A 16201-nucleotide genomic window follows, 5' to 3' on the forward strand; every position below is an offset into this window, starting at 1 on the left:
GGCTCTTTTGGTCGAGAAAAAGAAAGACAAGAAAGCCGTGAGTTTCATTAACCCGGGAAGAAGGCGTAAAGGACAGGCTACGGGAATCAAATTTGGAATCCCGAATGGTCCAGAAGAGGGGGCGGAGAATGATTCAGAGGAAGAGAATGCTGATTTCTCTAACCCTGAGGATGACGATGAAGAGTATGAAAATGAACAGTACTCTCCAAGGGATGATAAGTATAAATTGCTGGAGGAACGCATGCTAGCCATGGAGGGTCAGAAGACATCTGGTCTGGATTTCGAAAGTTTGGGTCTGGTCTCCGATGTGACCATTCCCCGCAAATTCAAAATCCCCACTTTCACTAAGTACGATGGTGCGTCTTGTCCTCAGATGCATCTAAGGGCTTATGTGAGAAAGATTCAGCCGCATACCACTGATAGGAAGCTGTGGATTCATTTCTTCCAAGAGAGCCTGTCTGGCACACAGTTGGAATGGTATTATCAGCTCGAGAGCTCTGACATCCGCACCTGGACTGATTTAGCAACAGCTTTCTATAAGCAGTACCAGTACAATTCTGAATTAGCACCTACTCGGCTACAGTTGCAGAATATGGCCATGGGATCTAAAGAAAGCTTCAAAGAGTATGCTCAGAAATGGAGAGATTTGGCCGGCAGGGTCAAACCCCCTATGACGGACCGAGAATTAGTAGACCTGTTCATGGGTACCCTGACTGGCCCATTCTACAGCCACTTACTGGGGAGTTCTTCATCAGGTTTCACTGAACTTATACTGACAGGTGAACGGGTGGAGAGCGGCATTCGAAGTGGAAAGTTACAGGCGGCTACTTCTACAAGCAGTAAAAAGTCCTACCATGGGAAGAATGAATCGAATGCTGTGTATGGTCAAAAGAACCATAGTAAGAAAAATGGTGACCACGCCGTTGGAGCAGTGACAATCGCAGCCCCGCCAGCTCAAAACTTCCAGCAAAGACAAGACAGACCAAGAAGGCAGTTTACCAAGCTCAATATGACTTTAGCACAAGCACTGCAAAGCATGCTGAAGGTAAATTTAATCACTCTCAGAGGTCCTCCTACAAATGTCAACACTGCTTCGCCTCGTTATAATCCCAATGCCAGGTGTGCATATCACTCCGATAGCCCCGGGCATGATACAAACGATTGTTGGCTGTTGAAGAATAAGATTCAAGACATGATCGACGCTGGGGAAATTGAGTTCGAGCCTCCGGAGACTCCTAATGTCATCACTGCTCCTATGCCTAATCATGACAAGGCTGTTAATGCTCTCGATGACGATTCTCTCATCACTGCTGTGGCGGACTTAACATCTCCTCTCCCGATCATAAAGAGGAATTTATTGCAAGCCGGTTTATTTCCAGGTTGTACTGAAGATTGCAATCTTTGCATACTCTGGCCCAAGGACTGTTTGAAATTGAAGAATGGTATTCAACGGCTGATGGACGATCGTACAATTCTCTTTGAAAGGGTTTCTAAGACGGAAAACCCTATTGAAGAAATATCTGTGATTTCTAGGTCCAAAGTTCCAGTGAAGATTACCGCTACCAGGGCGCCTGTGAGGATTACTGCTGAGCCCAGGGTTGCTCCCCTAATCATCACTGCACCTGGCCCGATCCCGTATTCCTCAAGCAAAGCTATTCCGTGGAATTATGGCGGTGATGTTTACGTCCATGGCGTGAAGCAAGTGGATAATGCTGCTAATACTAATGACCTTGTTGGGACTAGTAAAGTTACTCGAAGCGGAAGGATCTTCTCTCCAAAGATCTCACCTCCAGTTCCCGAAAACCGAGGAAAGGAACCGGTCAACCCTTCCCCGTCAGAGGCACCGATCGAAGCTACTACTAAAGACGTTGCCAAACGAGAAATGGAAGAAGTGCTGAAAATCATCCGCAAGAGTGATTTTGATGTGGTAGAACAGTTGGGGCATACCCCGTCTAAGATCTCGATGTTATCCTTGCTGTTATCTTCTGAATCTCATGCCAATGCCTTGATAAAATTCTTGAAGACTGCTCATGTACCTCAAGAGACCTCCGTCGATCAGTTCGAAAACTATGTTGCTAACCTGACTGTTGACGATGGCCTAGGTTTTTCCAATGCTGACCTGACACCAGCAGGAAAGAACCACAATAAAGCTCTGCATATCTCCATTGAGTGTAAGGGGATCACCATGTCTCATGTGTTGATCGATAATGGCTCTTCTTTGAATGTGTTACCGAAAGCCGTGCTCGATAAACTTGACTGCAAGAGCATTGAACTGAAGCCTAGTGACATTGTGGTGCGGGCTTACGATGGTGCAAAGAGTGTTGTCCACGGTGAAGTTGTCCTCCCTATCAAGATAGGACCTCAAGTCTTCAACACTACCTTTTATGTAATGAACATTCGTCCTGCCTACTCCTGCTTACTGGGACGCCCTTGGATTCATGAGGCAGGTGCTGTAGCTTCGTCTCTCCATCAAAAGCTGAGGTATCCGATAGAGGGTAAGATCGTCACGGTGTGTGGGGAAGAAGAATACATTGTCAGTAGTGTGCACACCTTCAGATACGTTGAGATAGATGGTGAATTCTTCGAAACTCCGTCTCAGTCATTTGAAGTGGTTCCTCCGCCCAGTCCTGCCCTCAAGCCAACTTCCTGTGTACCCAAGGTTATTCGTGCTCCTCCTGCTATGATTTCCCTGAAGGACGCTCAAGCTGTGGTTGAAGATGGTGGCTGTACTGGCTGGGGTCAACTGATTAACATACCCTACAAGTCTGATAAATCTGGTCTGGGATTTAGCTCTGAAAAGATGGTCAAAGATCAAATCAATACTGTAGAAAATGCTGTCAGTGATTGCGACCTGGATAGCTGGATCTTCCCAACAATTGGCGACGGACTCAATAATTGGAAGGCTGAAGACACTATCCCGATCTCCTTTAGTCAGGAGTAATTGTTATTGTCCATTTAGTATTGCAAATTTTTAATTGAACTTCTTAAAGCATTGTGTCTACGCCCGGGGCACAATAGCTAATTTGTTAAGGGTTTTGTCATTTCATAAGCATGTTCATATTCAATAAATCAATGGACTTTTTCGCATTCAAATATTGCGCTCTTTATTTTTCCTGTCGTCTTTCAAACAAGCTATGCTTTCTTACACACACTCACGTAACAAATTGCAGATCCGTATCCACTCTGGATCCTATTGATAATAATTCCGCTACTGTTCATTATGACTTTGAAAATCCGATCTACCAAGCCGAAGATGGAAGTGAGGAAGATTGTGAAGTCCCTGGAGAGCTTGCCAGACTATTACTGCAAGAGGAAAGGACTATACAGCCACATGAAGAGTCCCTCGAAATTGTAAATCTGGGTACTGAGGTAGACAGAAAAGAAGTCAAAATAGGAGCAGGATTGGAAAGCAGTGTCAAGGAAAGATTGATTCGGATGTTACATGACTATGTAGAGGTTTTCGCTTGGTCTTATGAAGACATGCCCGGGTTGGATACTGATATAGTGGTGCATCGGCTGCCTACGAAGGAAGACTGCCGTCCTGTCAAGCAAAAGGTTCGCCGCATGCGTCCTGAAATGTCCGAGAAAATCAAAGTCGAGGTTATGAAACAGTTCAATGCCGGTTTCCTAGCCGTTACTTCTTATCCTCAATGGGTTGCTAATGTGGTGCCAGTGCCAAAGAAGGATGGTAAGGTACGAATGTGCGTAGATTACAGAGATTTGAATAAAGCAAGTCCCAAGGATGACTTTCCACTCCCGCACATTGATGTTCTGGTAGATAACACCGCTCAACACAAAGTATTCTCATTCATGGATGGATTCTCGGGTTATAATCAGATTAAAATGGCACCTGAGGACATGGAGAAAACTACGTTTGTGACGCAATGGGGCACTTTCTGTTACAAAGTAATGCCATTCGGTTTAAAGAACGTCGGGGCAACGTACCAACGTGCTATGGTGGTTTTGTTCCATGATATGATTCATCATGAGATAGAAGTATATGTGGATGACATGATAGCTAGATCTCATACTGAAGAGGAACATCTCGATCATTTATACAAACTGTTCGAGAGGTTGAAGAAGTACAAGTTGAGATTGAATCCGAACAAATGCACTTTTGGAGTAAGATCCGGTAAACTCTTGGGCTTTATTGTCAGTGGTAAAGGAATTGAGGTTGACCCGGCTAAAGTGAAGGCTATTCAAGAAATGCCAGTTCCCCGTACGGAGAAGGAGGTCAGAGGTTTCTTGGGACGCTTGAACTACATTGCCCGATTTATCTCCCACTTGACCGCTACCTGTAAACCCATCTTCAAATTATTGAGGAAGAATCAAGAGATGATATGGAATGACGAATGCCAAGAAGCTTTTGACAAAATCAAGAAATATCTCCAGGAACCTCCAATTCTGATACCACCAGTCGAAGGAAGACCTCTAATCATGTATTTGACCGTGTTAGAAAGTTCAATGGGGTGTGTATTGGGGCAACATGACGAGTCTGGTCGAAAAGAGCATGCCATATACTACCTGAGCAAAAAGTTTACCGACTGTGAAACAAGATACTCACTGCTCGAGAGAACTTGCTGTGCTTTGGCCTGGGCTGCTCGCCGACTAAGACAGTATATGTTGAATCATACCACTTTGTTGATTTCTAGGATGGATCCCATCAAATACATGTTCGAGAAGCCTGCCCTCTCCGGAAGAATAGCGAGATGGCAGATGATCTTAACGGAATACGATATCCAGTATACTACCCAGAAAGCAATCAAAGGAAGCGTGCTAGCTGATCATTTGGCTCATCAAGCGGTGGACGATTACCAATCTATGAATTTTGAGTTCCCAGATGAGGATGTCATGCTTGTTACTGATAATGAAAAACCTAAACCAGATGAAGGACCCGAATGGGGATCCCGATGGACTATGGTCTTTGATGGATCTTCTAATGCATTGGGCCATGGTGTTGGGGTTGTACTCATTTCTCCCGAGGGTTACCATACGCCTTTCACAGCTAGACTATGTTTTCATTGTACCAATAATATGGCTGAGTATGAAGCATGTATTTTTGGACTCAAAGCTGCTATAGATTGGCGAATCAAGTTTTTGAGCGTATACGGAGATTCGGCCTTGGTAATCAGTCAGATCCAAGGAGAATGGGATACTAAACATCCAAATCTCATCCCTTATCGAGAGCAGGTAATGACATTAATCCCATACTTTGAAGAGATTACATTTGAACATATTCCACGAGAAGAGAATCAGTTGGCAGACGCATTAGCTACCATGTCATCTATGTTCAGAGTCAGATGGGACGGTGAAGCTCCCAGGATTACCATTGAGCGACTAGATGAACCGGCATACTGTTATGAACTTAACACTGAGGGGGTACGGGAAAAACCTTGGTTCCACGACGTAAAAAGATATTTAGAAGCTCAGGAATACCCTGAAGGGGCATCCATCAATGACAGGAAATTCCTGAGGAAGTTCTCCGCTAAATTCTTTCTGAGTAATGGAGTGTTATACAAACGTAATCATGACTCGACTCTGCTTCGCTGTGTGGATAAAAAGGAAGCAGAAAAGATTATGAAAGACATGCACGACGGTATTTTTGGGACTCATTCTAGTGGACATACGATGGCCAAGAAGATTCTGAGATCAGGGTATTATTGGTCTACCATGGAAGCTGATTGCCACCATCACTCCAGAACCTGTCACAAGTGTCAGATCTACGCGGACAAAGTACATGTGCCTCCTGCTCCATTGAACGTGTTGACAGCGCCTTAGCCCTTTGCAATGTGGGGCATCGATATGATTGGAGAGATTAAACCCACGGCTTCTAATGGACATCGCTTCATTCTCGTCGCTATTGATTACTTCACCAAGTGGGTAGAGGCAGCCTCATTCGCTTCTGTCACCAAGAATGTGGTGGCACGGTTCATCAAGAATAGTCTTATTTGTCGATATGGCATCCCTGAAAGAATTATCACTGATAATGGTACTAATTTGAACAACAAGATGATTACTGAACTCTGCACGCAGTTCAAAATTAAGCACCATAACTCCTCTCCGTACCGGCCAAAGATGAATGGCGCCGTGGAGGCTGCTAATAAGAACATTAAGAAGATCATACAAAAGATGACAGTAACGTACAAAGACTGGCACGAGATGTTACCATTTGCTCTCCATGGTTATCGCACTTCAGTACGCACTTCGACGGGGCAACTCCTTTCTCTTTAGTCTACGGAACGGAGGCCATTTTACCGGTGGAAGTTCAGATTCCCTCTCTAAGAATCATGAAAGAGGCGGGCTTAGATGAAGATGAATGGATTCAGACTCGACTCGATCAGATAAACTTGATTGATGAGAAGAGACTTGCGGCTGTTTGTCACGGGCAGATATATCAGAAGCGCATGACCCAGGCATTTAACAAAAGAGTCAAGAGACAGGTGTATCAAGTTGGTGACTTGGTGATCAAGCGTATCATTCTACCACAAGGGGATCCCAGAGGCAAGTGGACTCCCACATACGAAGGGCCATTTGTGGTTAAGAAGGTATTCTCTGGTGGAGCCATGATACTTGCTACAATGGATGGCGAAGACTTCCCGCATCCTGTGAACGCGGACATAGTTAAAAAATACTACGCATAACAGAGACCCGTTAGGTCGACGTACCTAGGCAAAAGTAAGGGCATCCCGGCGAACCAAAAGGGTTCGGGCAAAAATTAGGGATAAACATATAAAAATGTACACCCGGCAAGTCGAAAACCTGAAAAGGCGGCTTGGGCAAAAACGGGTATCCTGGTGGACTGAAAACCTGAAAAGGCGGTCCAGGCAAAAATTAGGGATTCAAGCGTATGACTATGTCCCGTTCTCTGTCAGCTTCAACCAAGTTCAAGGGACTGAACAAGCCAATCACCTCTATCCGACAGCAGAAGATGAGATGCTTGAAGACATGATGACAGTAGTGGAATTAAAATCAATGGGACTTTTTCTGCATAGTTTTCTCTTTGCTTTCTTGACAATTTCCTCTTACTAGGATTTCTGTCTCCTTGTACTCACTTGCCTATTTATAGGCCCTCTTTCAGAATCAATGCAATTTCATTTCGAAAAATGTTGTGGTTTTATTTCTCTGTTTTGTTTGCGTAAACGTCCATTGATTTAATTTGAATTGATAAGTGCATTTGAACATGATCAATGTTTATCAAAAATACATGCCTAAAATGGAAATTGCAATTACTACGAGACTTCAGGACCAAGGAAAAGGTCTAACCATGCTTTCCAATGAATCCGTTGCTAATCCTATTCCCCGGCAACGTCAATTATTTCCCAGAAGAGAGTGGCATCACTAGACTGGTCATCTCTTCTACCCCTCAGCCAGACTCTGTTGAATATCTCTGCCATCAGATAAAGGTCAAATACCCCCAGCTGAGACAGGGTCATCAATACAAATATCTCCGACCAGAAGACTGAGATTTATTCCCCCAGTAGAGTCCCCTGGAAGAACGTTTCAGACACATAGTGCATTCATTACATCATTTCACATCACATACCTACATACAATTTTCATCCCGCATCATATACATTACATTATTTCATAACATATACATGCATACAATGTTCGCATTTATTTCAGACGCATAATTCATTCATTACATCATCTCACAGCACACGCAGGCGTACAACATTTGCATCTCATGCATCATGACATGGCATGAAGCTAACTTTATTTTTCAGGTCAATTATCCTCCTGACATAGTCAAAACAAAGGTCCATTCAGACGGACATCCTTATCAGTTACATTCAGGATTCAACTACATCTTTCAGATATACTCCATGTCAACATTCATTCTGACATCCTCCTAACGATGGCATCTATAAGCCCATCCCAGAAATTTATTGCAAATACAACATATACAAATACTATCAGATACAGCCTAACGTACGGTTCACTCTGATTCAGCTCAACATATGACTCTTACAACTCAGATACGATCTAGCGTACGATCCATTCTGACCTTCAACAACTCAGATGCGATCTAACGTACGATCCATTCTGACCTTCTTCAACTCGAATACAGTCTAATGTACGACCAAGTTAGACCTTCATCTACTCAGATGCTACCTTCGGACAGGTACATTTCTGAATGGTAGTCTAGTATACGGCTACTCCCTTGCTCAGGTGCTACCTTCAGACAGGTACATTCCTGAATGGTAGTCTAGTATACGGCTACTCCCTTGCTCAGGTGCTACCTTCGGACAGGTACATTCCTGAATGGTAGTCTAGTATACGGCTACTCCCTTGCTCAGGTGCTACCTTCGGACAGGTACATTCCTGAATGGTAGTCTGGTATACGGCTACTCCCTTGCTCAGGTGCTACCTTCGGACAGGTACATTCCTGAATGGTAGTCTAGTATACGGCTACTCCCTTGCTCAGGTGCTACCTTCGGACAGGTACATTCCTGAATGGTAGTCTGGTATACGGCTACTCCCTTGCTCAGGTGCTACCTTCGGACAGGTACATTCCTGAATGGTAGTCTAGTATACGGCTACTCCCTTGCTCAGGTGCTACCTTCGGACAGGTACATTCCTGAATGGTAGTCTGGTATACGGCTACTCCCTTGCTCAGGTGCTACCTTCGGACAGGTACATTCCTGAATGGTAGTCTAGTATACGGCTACTCCCTTGCTCAGGTGTTACCTTCGGACAGGTACATTCCTGAATGGTAGTCTGGTATACGGCTACTCCCTTGCTCAGGTGCTACCTTCGGACAGGTACATTCCTGAATGGTAGTCTAGTATACGGCTACTCCCTTGCTCAGGTGCTACCTTCGGACAGGTACATTCCTGAATGGTAGTCTGGTATACGGCTACTCCCTTGCTCAGGTGCTACCTTCGGACAGGTACATTCCTGAATGGTAGTCTAGTATACGGCTACTCCCTTGCTCAGGTGCTACCTTCGGACAGGTACATTCCTGAATGGTAGTCTGGTATACGGCTACTCCCTTGCTCAGATGCTACCTTCGGACAGGTACATTTCTGAATGGTAGTCTGGTATATGACTACTTCCCCTTCAAGCAGATTCAGCCTAACGGACGATCTAGTGTACGATCCGTTCTGATCTTTCGTCCCCCAGCAAAGTCATCCGCCTAACGAACGGCTCACTCTGGTGCTCGGATATGGTCCAGTATACGATCCATTTTGATCCCTTATCCCCAGCAGTATATAGCATACTCTGACTCCCCAGCAAAATCAATAGCATGATGGATGATTCACTATACGGTCTAGCGTATGACCCGGTATGAAATCCATGTCTCCAGACATCGTCTAACGTACGACATAATCTGGAAATCTCCTCATCAAACTACCTGGATGGCATCTTTAAACCCATCTCCACCAAGACTAATTGGCAAGTGCAAATTTTCGGGGCATTCTAGTGTTCAATAATCTTTCACCTCCAGACCGCGAACGACACATACCATTCTACTCTCTCGGTTCAAGAATATTGAACAGGGGCAGCTGTCATACCCCAAAATTTGCCCATTAATATTTCAAGACATTTTTCAAGGCATTCCGACTCATTTTTATGACACTGATCTTAAAGGAACAAAGGCCCAGCTCACGAATGGCCCAATCCAGAAAATGGCCCAAACTGGCCTGTTCGCTACGCGCTCGCCTAGCGAACGTTACGTTCGCTACACGCTCGCCTAGCGAACGTTCGCTACGCGTTCGCTACCAGCTCGCCTAGCGAAGCTGACAGACAACAGAAAATTTCGGGCTTCACTCCGAGCCCATTAGGTCATGGAAAAAGGCATTATAAATACCAGCACTTCAGTAACAAAGAGGAGGACGAAAAAAAGGAAAGGGAGAACCCTAGCAAGCAAACCCTAGCGCTCACAGACGGAAAACCCTGAAGGAAAAGCCGGCGGCCGCAAAGCTACCTCCGTCCAACTCAATCCGGCTCGCCAATTCAGCATTACCACTCCATTGCAAACAGGTTTGCACTACTATTATCGCTTTATTTTCTTAATTTGCATGTGATACCGCTTTATGTTCGTAACTTGTATGTGATATTATAATTGAATTCATAAACATATTTGAGGTTTTGCATGTGAATTTAAGTGTGCCTGAATATTGTGAATGCTGAACCATGTAATTATGTGTTGGATGCCATAAGCCATGCCGCAGGTTGAAGTCATACTATTCTGAAATTCAAAACCCGCAGCCGCTCGCTAGCACATCGCTAAGCGAGCATGTAGCGAGTATTCGCTAGGCCTTCGCTAGGCGAGGCAGGCGCGAACCTGACAGTAGCCAACTTTTCTGTTCTGATTTTTCATCCATGTTTTATCATAGCCAGGCATTGTTTATCTGATCCTATTATCGTTGTGATTTCTTTTGCGGTGTAATCCTCGATTGCACCCTGATTTGGTATGCTAACCCGTTTGTTGAATTTTGCAAAGGTTCATATGTCCCAGAAAAAGACCGCCGTTAGGTCTTCCACTTTATTTGTGGGATACCCTTGTGGAGGCTCACCCTAAATTGCTTAATTAATTTTAATGTGTTAATTTTAATAATTAATTTTAATAATTAATTTTAATGTATTAATTTTAATGTATTATTTTTAATGTATTGATTTTAATGTGGAGATTCACCCTAATTACTTAATTAACTTTAAAATGTGGACTTTAAATATGCGATCTTGGACCTCTCTTTTGCCCTACGGTATTACGGTATAACGGTCATGTCCCGCGAATGTGGGGATACCCTTAGCAACGACCCTTCGGTTAAATCATCATAAAATAAATCATGGTCCCTCGGATGTTGCCTTCGAAAATACGATTTTGTCCCTCGATGACCCTTCGGTGTAGCCTATGGTTAAATGATGATCGTCCCTTCGAATGCTAAGGTATCCTTACAACTGTTGCCTTCAATGACCTATCGATGACCCTACGATGACCCCCTTACATCCAAAGGGTAAAATTACTTACTTCTCAATAGTAAGGACAATTTTACCCTCATAAGGAAAGGAAATGCCCGGAAAGACCTCGGACAGGTATAACCCTTAATTGCTCATTCATAACCTAAAATACTTTTCACACCTCACACATTTCCAAACTATTTTTCTAAGCTATTTTCAAAAACTAAATGAGATAACCACTTTGTATACATTCATACAAGAATCATTACAAAGTTAAATTCTCCTTTTTCAAAACATTTTCCTACACATTTCTCAACCACTTTTCCAAACTAGAAAAACATAAATGATTGAGCAATTAAGAGCCCATGGATAACCATGGATACAAAGGGTGCTAACACCTTCCCTTTGTATAATGTACCTCCCGAACCTAAGAATCTAAATTAAGGTCTTTCCTGTTCTTTTCCACCTTTCCTTATTGGATAAAAGAAAAGTCGGTGGCGACTCTTGCTAACCGCGACATTGCGATTAAAAACACAAAAAGTCAGTTCACCGTATGACACCGAGTAAGAGAACTCGTATTCAAATAATCGAGGAGAGGAGTTGAAAACTCAAAACCATCCCCCTTTTCATTTCCCAAATGAAAGGGTATTTGATTGTGATTGGGTATTTTAATTTAATTTGAATGAAAATACTTAACATTGGATCGAGGTTTTAAATTGGTGTTTACGAATGAAGTGGATTTTATTTAGTGAATCGGTCATCTAATCGACCAATTAATAATCGACTAGGTCTCATTGTAAGAAAGCCCAAGAGTAAGCTATGTGAGGTTGATGGCGATGCTAAAAGCAATCGACTTACAAAGGTGTTTGAAAATGGGCTCGACATTGAATTGAGGAGTTTGTGATTTTTAAATGATTTAACATAATACTCAAAGTCATTAGTGAGTAAAGATCATTATGAAAATATAACTTAAAGCATAAAATATTCAAATGTAGGAATTGCACAAGTGAATTTAATCAAACACATATAGGATGATAACTCAAACGAAATCTACGAATTTTAATTTAACAAATCAAGTATTAAAAGTGATATTTAAAATAACTAAGATGTGTTACTATTTTATAATATTGGTATTCTCCCCTTTTTTTAGGAAATATATATATATATATATATATATATATATATATATATATATATATATATATATATATATATATATATATATATATATATATATATATATATATATATATATATATATATATATATATATATATATATATATATATATATATATATATATATATATATATATATATAATAGGAAATGAAGGACATATAAATAAAATCATAAGGAACAAAATGGAAACTAGATGAAACCGATACAGGCCCAGGTCTGGGCGCGTCAAAAAACAACAACAACAAAAAAAGGTATTGCGGTTTGGGCCCGGACCAAGAGGGCAAAATGTTGGGCCCGTGAGGATCTCCGTTGGATTCCCTAACCCAAGTAAAAAACATTTTCACAAGGCTGATATGTGATACTTGTGATGGGGGGTCAAATGTGTTTTTTGCTTCTTCGAGGGCTTAGCCAGAGTCGGATTAGTAAAGGGGATGGTCCTCTTTCAACCCTGATAACATAAAGTGTTAGTATTGTACATTCCCTAGAAAAGGGAGAAACAAAATCAATGACTTATACCTTTTTGGGGGCTTCGTCGACTTAAGAAATTTGATTTTTGGGTCGGGAGCATTAACGGATGGAGGCAGAGGCGATATATCGCCGACGAGGGTGGAGAGAGTGTCAACCATGTTTTGTAGAAATTGGTCACTTGGGAAAGAATGACTATGGTAGGAATTCCACCATTAGTCAAAGTCAATTGTTGTTAGAAAAGATTGTTAAAACCTGAAAATCGGGAGTTCGTAACGGTGAGTGGATTTACAAAAATGGAGACAAGTTTTGTGATCATCATTCGTTAATGATTGACCGGACCATACAATACCGATGTCATGAGATACTAGAGGTTTCGGAACCATCTGGCTTAAGCCAAACTAACGAGCCACCAGATTCGGTTGATAGCTCATGAAACCGAACCCCTTCGACCCTAGCTCAATTCTGTAGAACAATAAGGTAGGAGTCAAGAAAGCTCTCCATATCGCGTTCGATTAGGCTGCAATCTATGGAGAGCCACCTGGAAAAGGATCTTTAAACCACTTAGGGCTGAAGGTTCGATCAGTAAATGGCGTCATACCAGGAGAAAATTTATCTGCTTCGATGAACATATTTAAGTATTTAATGGAGAGATGTATGTTTTGAGTCTCTTGGCAGGTCATCAAAGTCAACCTGGCTCCTTCAATCGGTCGATCTTCAGTCAGTCTCACAATACACTCCGACACGGGGTATCCTAGTTGATACTCAAAAGTAGCGTTTAACCAATATTGCAAAAGCCATAAAGGACCCGAAAGATTTAAAGCCTTAGGAGTGTTGGAGAGAAACTTCAGTTTCATGGTTGCCAGCCCCATAGCCTGATATAAGGAGGCTAGCAGTAGTTTACCTAAAGACACTTGTCGACCCTTATGAATTTGGATCACCAGTTCAATATATCTCTTCGCTATCTACAAGGAACTAGGGCAGAACGCGTAGTATGAAAGCCATAAAGTAAGAAAGGCTATATGCTCCTCGTCGGACACTTCGAAAGAATCCTTGTTGTAGTGATCTTCGATGTAATTCAGAAGGCTGACCCGACCAAACAATAAGGTGTTCTCCGTCGAAAGGGTGGGATCGAAGACTTCCCCCAACGGCGAAAGGTTAGTGATTGCCGACACATCAAAAAGGGTGGGTGTTAACATCCCACATGGCAACTGGAATATGTTGGTAGAGCCTTCCTAGAAATATTGGGACACCTGTAACATGCAAGGATTTACACGATGAGCGTACCTTGATATTTGAATAAGGCCATGGATCTCTGCACTCCGTTGGTCTTGATGTTTTCGTTGGAATTTATTAAGCCATGCCAAGTATTCTTTGTTGCCATGAGTAGGCATGGACCTAAAGACCCTGGCTTTTGCCTCCATGAATCTGACATCGAGTATGATAGATTTGTTGAAGGCAGAAGGAGCAGCGGGTTTGTATCCAGGGAAAATGGTTGCAACAACCTTGGGGGAAGATTTCTGGTCCGCGTGATGCCCATGGAACGCTAACTATTTCATCAGAGGACGGGGAGGAATATAATCTATACCCTTTTTGGTGGTGAGTTTGAAAGCAATGGGGTTATGTCTAGTGGCGAAGGTAGTGAGTTCTTTGACATGAGAAGAAGAAGTCATTGTGAGATGAATAAAATGGGTTGAGTTTAGAGATTTTGGGTGACAAGTTACAATGCAGAGGTTGTTTGAAGATATGAGCAAGAAATATGTTTGGGTATGGAAGCAGAAAAACATTTGAGGAAGAAGAGATAACTATTTATAGGTTGGCAAGGTGAATAGTCGAGCTCTAAGCGATTGACAAATGTCTGGCTAGGAAGTAATAAGAAGAGTTAGCGGGTTCGGTTGGAATCCCACGACCTAGGGATAACTGTTAATGATGGTGGAGTGTCTAGGGAACTGCGCTGACGAAAAATCATCATCACGTGCTAGGTCATGAGTAGTAATAAGACGACTATCCGAAATTTGGGGAATCAAAAGGTGAGTTCCTCGATCGACGAGCTCATGTCGAAACCATCCTTTTTAGGGGGAAATTTGTTAGCTGACCAATTTCGGCCAAAGAAGAAAATCAGTTCGACTAAGGAACCCGTCAGAGCAATATCGACAGGAAGGTGAGCACATCCATGCGTTGACATTTGTAGGCTTTGGTCGAAGTAAAAATACTTGAATGGTGAAGGCGGTCGTGGGCAATCAAAGAATGTGGGTAGTTATCTATAGACATGGGGGAGGTGGACCAACATGTATCATCATAAGATAGTTTCATAACCTACTGACAGTTACTTTTAATTAGTATTTAAACAAGTGTTAGGGAAGATTCTAAGGGTGGAATTTTTAGCATTTGCAGTAGGAGTAAAACTTTAAGTACCAAAGCGTTTACGAGAAAAGAGTCATCTCCCTATAAAAAAATGTAATTTTGCCTCCATTTACATTTATAAGTCATTTAATCTTACCAAATTTACCTTTGATTTCTTGCTTTACTTTCAATACATTCCCGTTTGTCTTACTTTTTACCACATCCCTAACTCATCAAGAATTACATTTACGCCTTTACACCTTTCAAAGACATTGCTTAACAAAACACCATATGCTCAAACACTAAGTCCATGACTTTGTAGTCGGTCCTACAAGTAACCCTTTCATAGGAAGGCTATAGATTGTTAATGAACCAACAATCGTGCCTCTCTTTTAATCTCTTAATGTAACTTCTTTTCTCATATCACTCCCTCGTATGTAAAACGAGTTTCTTTTATGTAATGTAATGTCATGAAGAAAGAGAATAATACAATATCAAAGGAGGACGACCTTAAAGGTCTTGCTTTGAGAAGCTTAGATCGTTATAGGTTAACTTAGGTTCTCACATTGGCTTGGGAGAACAATTGTGCTAGGGGCCATAATTGTTTCATTTTGTATGTATGTCGATGCATGTGAATGTATGTTGATGCATGTGAGAGAAGATTTATATGATAAATAAGCCAGTGAGATCAAAATAATTGAAAATTCCCTCAAATTAAATATTAAGTTTATGGTTTCCAAGATTTAGCACTCATCAAGACTAGTATCGAATAATGCAAGTTTCGCCTAGGCGAGGTGCATGTTCTATATTAGTAAGGTGCGATGGGATAATTGTAATATCCAATTGTTAAAATAATGGATCAAACTTAACTAAAAAAATTATAATAAGAATATATGCGTTTAGAAACAAGAGTTGGAAATGATCCATATGATGGATTGAAATTAGGAGTTATTCACCTAACTAAAATATTCGAGAGTTATGTTAGACAAAATTGGAAGAAATTCCTACCTAAATAACCTAGTTTTGTGTAATCCGTCTACGCGGTCTTAAAATAAAGTGAAATATGGATCTTAACCCACTAGAAAATCTTCCAACGGGATTTTTCGAATCAAACGGTGAAGATCATTTGTTTTGAGTAAAATAGTGGGAACATGTTTAATTAAATGACTAATTGAATATGTTCTTTTAATGATACTTATATTTTCATATTTTTCATGTAGATTACCATGACAACAAACACCTTTAACAACATTTTATGATCAATCCTTGATAAGGAAAAATTATCTGGGACAAATTTTCTGGATT

Source organism: Lathyrus oleraceus, chromosome 4, assembly GCF_024323335.1.
Source record: "Lathyrus oleraceus cultivar Zhongwan6 chromosome 4, CAAS_Psat_ZW6_1.0, whole genome shotgun sequence".
In the NCBI taxonomy this organism is placed as follows: Eukaryota; Viridiplantae; Streptophyta; class Magnoliopsida; order Fabales; family Fabaceae; genus Lathyrus; species Lathyrus oleraceus.